Source organism: Cannabis sativa, unplaced genomic scaffold (assembly GCF_029168945.1).
Source record: "Cannabis sativa cultivar Pink pepper isolate KNU-18-1 unplaced genomic scaffold, ASM2916894v1 Contig1, whole genome shotgun sequence".
Classification (NCBI taxonomy): Eukaryota; Viridiplantae; Streptophyta; class Magnoliopsida; order Rosales; family Cannabaceae; genus Cannabis; species Cannabis sativa.
In genome coordinates this window covers 1,246,978-1,253,288 of record NW_026870037.1, presented here as the reverse complement: position 1 = coordinate 1,253,288, position 6,311 = coordinate 1,246,978, and the positions used below count along the sequence as shown (strand labels likewise).

Here is a 6,311-nt window from a genome sequence, read left to right as displayed (position 1 = left end):
ATGGAAAAGGTTTTACTCAGCTCAAATTGGAGGCTGAGGGATCATATTCTATATATACTCTGTAAAGGAAATACAAGCACTAATAAGAAAAGGACAAGTGGCCCTAGTGTTGGTAAAGGGGAGACCAACCTATAACAAAAAAGTATAAAACTAGAAAACAATGTAACAGCATTTAACAAAGACAGTAATACAAGATTAACTACTAAATGTATAATTAGCAATTAATAGAACTGACTAATCTATTTTCTTAACAAAGACTTCTTGTGGGAGAAAGACTAAAGGAAATGTCCCAAAGAGAAAGCAATATCGGTGGAAGAATTCTGTTGTTTCAGATAACTTTTATGACAATCATGATGGTGATGATAAAAGTTCACCTCGAAATAAAGTAAAGGAGTTGTTGTTTTTGTTTCGGAAGCTCTTGCAGGAAGATGCTGATTCAAAGGAAGAAAGACCTTGCCACAGAATGGTTGATTATCAAATTGCGAAGAGACTTTAAGATGAGAAAAGATTCTAAACACAGACTTAAAACTTTTGGGACATGTCCCTGGAGTTGAAGTTGGCGATGCATTCAAATGTAGGATGGAACTTAGTATTCTTGGTCTCCATAGGCAAACTCAAAGTGGAATAAGTTGTTCAAAGCATGGTGGTAAGAATGTTGCAGCAAGTATAGTTGCATCTGAAGACCACACTGATGATTTAGATGACTCGAGTGTCTTGGTTTATACTGATCAAGGAGGTAGTACGACAAACTCAGATAAAAAGCCTGAAGATCAGAAGCTTGAAGGTGGAAACCTTGCATTGACGAATAGTATGGTTCTAAAGACTCCTATTAGGGTGATACGTGGTTGTGATCCATATAAGAGGAGATTCAAGAAATTTGTATACATTGGGCTTTATTTGGTGAAAAGTTATAAGCAGGTTACGGGACCACATGGTAATCTTATTTATAAGTTTTGGCTCGAGAGAATTCCTGGTCAACCAGAGGTTGTGTGTAAAGAAATTGAGAGGACTAGACAATTGAAAACTAAAAAAAGTGTCGATCTAGGTGATGTTTCTCAGGGGAAGGTTATTCCAACATCTGCTGTGGATACTATAGATGAAAGACCAGAAGCTGAGAGATTTCCTAATCAACCAGAAGCTGCCCAAGAAGAAGTGAAGCTAACCAACAAATCTAATGTTCATAAAGGTGTCTCTCTATATGATATGTCTCCAGGGAAAGAGGTGGTAATGCCATGTGGTATGGATACTAAAGATGGTGAGAGACCTCTACCTTCAAACGATGAAACCGTCAAGAGTATTGGTGAAATAGAGGTTGCAGAGAAAGGTGTAAAGAGTAAAAGATTTACATCACGAAAAAGGTGTTTGTCTAGATGAGGAAGCGATTCCAATGCATGATGTGAATACTAGAGTTGATGAGAGACCTCCATCTTTAAGATACAAAGCCATCAAGAGTATTCTTGGTGAACCAAAGGTTGGACAGAAAGGTGTGAAGAGACGTTAAAGATCTGAATCAAAAAAAGGTGTTTGCCTAGATGATATTTCTCTCGAGAAGGAGCTAATTCCAATACGTGCTGTGAATACTATAGATGATGAGAAACCTCCATCTTTTAAATATGCAAACAATTTGCTGTATCCGGATTGGTGCCATAGTACTCCTCCTAAGGGTTGTGATTGTATTGATGGATGCTCAGATTCTAATACCTGCTCTTGTGCTGTCAAGAATGGAGGTGAAATTCCATATAGCTCAAATGGGACTGCTGTTGACGGGAAGCTCTTTCTTTATGTGTGTGGTCCTTCTTGCAAATGCCCTCCTTCTTGCCACAATAGAGTGAGTCAGTACGGTCTCAAATTTAAACTTGAAAATTTCAAAACCAAGTTAAGGGGATGGGGTTTGAGATCCCGAGAATGCATTCCTTTAGGTGGTTTTATATGCGAGTACATAGGAGAACTCCTTATGGATGAGAAAGCAGAAAAAAGAGCTGGTTATGATGACTACCTCTTTGATATTGGAAAAAATTATGATTCCAATACCAACATTGATGAAGGCTTGAATAATTGCGAAGATGTGGATGATGATAGTGGGTTCACCATTGATGCAGCAGAGTATGGTAATGTAGGGAGATTCATCAACCATAGTTGTTCTCCGAATATTTATGCACAAAAAATCTTGTATGATCACGAGGATGAGAGCACTCCTCACATAATGTTTTTTGCTGCTGAGAAAATTCAACATTTTGAAGAGTTGACCTATGATTACCATTATGTTATTGATCAAGTTCATGATGCAAATGGTAATACAAAGAAGAAGAAGAGTTGCTTTTGTGGCTCTCGTCAATGCACTGGTAGATTTTATTGAGTAGACTAATAAAAGTTTTAGACTAAGACTAATAAAAGAAGGTTGCATTCAATCAATAATCTTAAATCGTTTACTTTCAGTTTCAAGAAAAATGATCATCAGTATAGTTTGAGAAAATAATATGAAGAAAAAGAGGAAAAGAAGTCAACTGCATGGATCATCTTTAGGAAAAAAAAAATTGTTGTTCCCAATTCCATATTCCCACCCTTTGCCACTAATAATTTCAAGTCATTTCATCAAAGTAGTTAACAGATTCATTAACTCTTTTTTAACGTTAACATCCATCCATTAAAAATTATTCAACTCTCTCTCCAACTAATTAATATCATTCTATCTCTTCAATAAAAATAATAATAAATTAATAACCAAAATATTATTCTCTCTTCAACTAATTTTTTTTTTTTTTTTTGAAATGGAAATCTTATATTAAAGGACAAACATTACACAGGATTCGGCTCATCAAGCAAGACTGCTTGCCGAGCACAAGGAGGTATAACCCCAATCCACATAGCACTAACTTTGTGCACCAAAGCATAATTGGCTACAGTATGAGCGGCTCGATTAGCCTCTCGAAAAACAAAGGAGATATCACCACAACTATCATGGGAAAATAAAGCTCTAATTTGGTCTAACAGTCCATCAACGTCACGGCAGCCATTCTCCTTATTTTGGATTAACTGAACAGCTTGTAGACAGTCGGTTTCGACATTAAACCTCCGTAGTCTCCTCTGTAGTCCGGCCTGCAGTCCCTTCTTGATAGCCATGAGCTCCAATTGCAGTGGAGGAAGCTCTTGTTTTAGCACTGTAGCAGCAGCACAAAGAACTGCACCAGCCGAATCTCTCATTACATACCCCAGGCCAGAGTGCAATCCTCCTGGTTTAACCCCAGCATCCACATTTATTGTCACTTGATCCACCACAGGAGGCACCCATCTCCGATCCTCCACCATCGCTAAATTGCTCCTGCTGCCCGCCTCGCCTCTAAACTCATCAAGGTACCTGCCACACCATTCAATCATATCTTCTGGTTTCGGATGATAACCACCATGAACCACACTACTCCTCACATTCCAAACATTCCATGATACCAGCAAAAAAAATTCCAGCTTCTCTTTTTCTCATTCAGCCGCCATGCGCATCAATAAAGAGAGGTTATCAGTTCCCAACATCTTTTTAAACTCATCATATACACCACTTACAACCCAATAACCTTTGCTGGCCTTACATTCCCACAAAGCATGGGCAATAGACTCATCAACATGACTGGAACATCGAGAACAGATAACACCCGAATTAATACCTCGCTTAGCCAAATTGACATTCGTGGGCAGCCAATTATGTGCGACTTTCCATACAAAATGCTTCACCTTCGGAGGGATTTTGAGTCGCCACAGTTTCTTCCACCACTGAACCAAAGAGTGATCATTGGATTGATGCTGTTCAGTACTCAAGGAACTAGCCATTCGATACCCACTCTTCACCGTATACTCGCCATTTTTGCTGTAATGCCAAAGGATTTTGTCTTCGAAGTCCCAATCCGAACAAGGAATGGCTAATATCAACTCAGCATCTGTAGTATTAAAAACGGATCGAATGAAACTTTCATCCCATTGTCCATCTACCCGCTTCAAATCAGTGACATAAAGATTTACAGGAAGTGTAGGTTGATCATACACCTTGAAAGTGATAGGACGTGGGAGCCAAGGATCTTCCAACACCCGAACACTCTCGCCATTACCAACTCGCCATCGATAACCTTTCAAAATTAGTTTCTTTCCCCAAACAAGGCTTCGCCAAACAAAGGATGCATTGGCCCCACATCCAGCCTCCAAAACCCCCTTGCGGGGGAAGTAAGAAGCTTTTAAGACTCGGCTACACAACTGTTGTGGATGTCGTATACACCGCCAAATTTGTTTCGCAAGAAGAGCTTGATTGAACATCCCCAAGTCCCGAAAACCCAAGCCTCCTTTATCTTTTGGCCGACACAAGTAGCGCCATTTGCACCAATGAATTTTTTTCTCCTTATCCGATGAACCCCACCAAAAACGTGATGCCATCCGATGAAGACTTGAGATAGTTTTTTTGGGCAGCTTAAAACATGTCATGGTGTACGTAGGAATCGCTTGAACAATGGCTTTAATTAAGACTTCCTTCCCCGCCACAGAAAACATAGAGTTTTTCCAACCCTTCATCTTTGCCCACACCTTATTCTTGATCTCATCAAGAAATTCCTTCTTGTTCCTTCCCACAAAAGAGGGCAAACCCAAGTATTTACCATGGTTGTCAACCTCCCGAACCCCCATCATTCCAGCCAGCTGGGATCGGGTTTCATCAGACACATTGCACCCAAAACAAGCTTCTGACTTATGATAATTCACAATCTGTCCAGAGGCAGCTGTATACTTAGTCAATATCTGTTGAAATTGTAGATAACTATCCATATCAGCATCAATAAAGACAAGACTATCATCTGCAAAGAACAGATGCGAAACCGAGACTCCCGGCCGACCAAACCGAATCCCTCGAAGCCTACCTGCACTCTCCTCTTGCTGAATTAGACTAGATAATGCTTCCGCACAGAACAGAAATAGAAAGGGGGAGAGGGGGTCCCCTTGTCTCAAACCCCGCTCAGGTATCAACTTCCCTTTAATTTCCCCATTAATCAAAAAAGAGAAACTTGTTGAAGTCACACATCGCATGATCTTATCAACCCAACATTGAGCAAATCCCAACCGGCTCATCACCGCACTGAGAAACGACCATTCCACTCTATCATATGCTTTCGCCATATCAAGTTTTAGAGCCATTTTTCCCCCGTTCTGAAATCGATTCTTCCTCATACAGTGGAGACTTTCGTACCCTATGATAGCATTATCATGAATAAGCCTATCCTTAATGAAAGCACTCTGCGTATCCGAGATAACCAAATCCATCACACCACTCAACCGGGCAACTAAACATTTCGAAACTATCTTGTATATCACATTACATAGGCTGATGGGACGAAACTCTTCCACTTTTTTCGGCTTCTCTACCTTCGGGATAAGCGCAATTATAGTTTCATTTAAGCTTTCCAAATTAGCACCCTGATTCAGAACCTTCAAACACATGCCAATCACGTCTTGCTTCAAGTTACTCCAAAACTTCTGATAAAAGAGAGCTGGGAGACCATCACACCCTGGTGCTTTAGTGGGATTCGTATCCTTAACTGCCTTAACAATTTCCTCAGCAGTAAAGTCTTCAAGTAACATTTCATTCATATCATCCGTGACTTTCGGGGGAATCACATTTATCACCTCTTCAAACACATCATGCGGCATAGAGGAAGAGCGAAAAATATTTCGAAAATAATTTTCCACAAGCCGCTGAACCATGCCCGCCTCACTATGCCATACCCCCATGTCATCCATCAACCCTTTGATTGCATTTTTTTTCCGGCGAGCCGATGCCTTACGATGAAAGAACTTCGTATTCAAGTCACCCCATTTTAACCATAAAGCTCTACTACGTTGGCGCCAATACTTCTCATCCTTTTCTAAAACTGCATTTAATTGCTTCTCAATTTTCTTCACCTCCACCCAAGCCCCCGGATCCGAACTGGAAGATAATTCAGTCAAAGTTGTTTTCAGCTTTTTAATCTTCTGATTAAGAACTTTCTTCTTTTTCCGGTTCCAACTATCAAGAGCTCTTCCCACTTCCCCAGTTTTACGTTTGTAATCACCACCCGAAATAACTACATCCCACTCTCGCCAATTCTTTTCCACTATTTCTTTACATTGATCCTCTTCACACCAAGCCTCCTCAAAGTGGAACCGACCTTTTTTGGTGTTCTTAGCCTCCCCATTCTCATCATTAACCAAAGGCATGTCAACAACCAGTGGCTTATGGTCAGACCCCCACCAATCCAGCACTTGGATATCAGCCCCATCAAAACTCAACAACCATTCTTCATTGC

At 40.3% G+C, this 6,311-nt stretch overlaps 1 pseudogene; it reads left to right on the top strand.

The window, feature by feature from the left end:
- Positions 1 to 2,471, top strand: LOC133032968 (histone-lysine N-methyltransferase, H3 lysine-9 specific SUVH6-like; annotated as a pseudogene).
- The last annotated feature ends 3,840 nt before the right edge of the window (positions 2,472 to 6,311 follow it).